The sequence below is a fragment of the Daktulosphaira vitifoliae genome, unplaced genomic scaffold (assembly GCF_025091365.1).
Source record: "Daktulosphaira vitifoliae isolate Bord-2020 unplaced genomic scaffold, ASM2509136v1 Scaffold_2, whole genome shotgun sequence".
Classification (NCBI taxonomy): domain Eukaryota; kingdom Metazoa; phylum Arthropoda; class Insecta; order Hemiptera; family Phylloxeridae; genus Daktulosphaira; species Daktulosphaira vitifoliae.
In genome coordinates this window covers 20,079,253-20,080,105 of record NW_026099573.1, presented here as the reverse complement: position 1 = coordinate 20,080,105, position 853 = coordinate 20,079,253, and positions in this window count along the sequence as shown.

Here is an 853-nt window from a genome sequence, read left to right as displayed (position 1 = left end):
GGAATATGCTTTCATATTCTAAAAAGTACATATAAAATGAATTCAAATTTTTAAAAAAACTTCATTTTGTATTTATAGAACAATACATTTGTATTTACAGGATACACGTTAAGCTAACAAGATGAAAACATTGGTAAAATAATCATCTTTTTGTAGTGTCGCCCTGGCTCAGAAGGCCCTCGTTAAATTTAAGATTTTTTTTTCGCTGGACCACTGAGAAAATTGTCCAACAAATTTAATTATTATTAAAAAAAGGAAAAACTATTCAGATATTTTTTTTCAAACTGATTTCAATATATGNTTTCAAGGAAATATTAAACTGATTTCAATAAATGTATATTAGATTTTAAACAAAAAGAACTTTAAATAAATAATTTTTTACTCCTTAATATTTTAAACTTTTTTTTGAGCACCACTGGAGATTATAATGGTTTTACTTATAATTTAACAATGATTATAAAACTCATGTCACAAAATTAAATTTTTTTAACGATGAGTTTATATATTTTTAATTTTAGGTGACACACAGAATTTTTAAATAAGAAAAAATTAATTCTACTTATATATAACCAAAACTTACTAATTCTTAGCATAACTTATATTAANTATAACCAAAACTTACTAATTCTTAGCATAACTCATATTAGACTTGTAGCAAAACTTACACAGTTTAATACTATTTTAATTTTTTTTAATATAAGTTAAAAATAATTTTAGTAATTAATTTTCAATTAAAATTGCTGAAAGAAAAATTAATCATACTCTTCTGAGTCTATAAAAACCTATTGGAAGAAACTTCCAGAAAGTAATAAGACTAAAAAAAATGTGTTCAACAATTACTGCATTGAAGTTG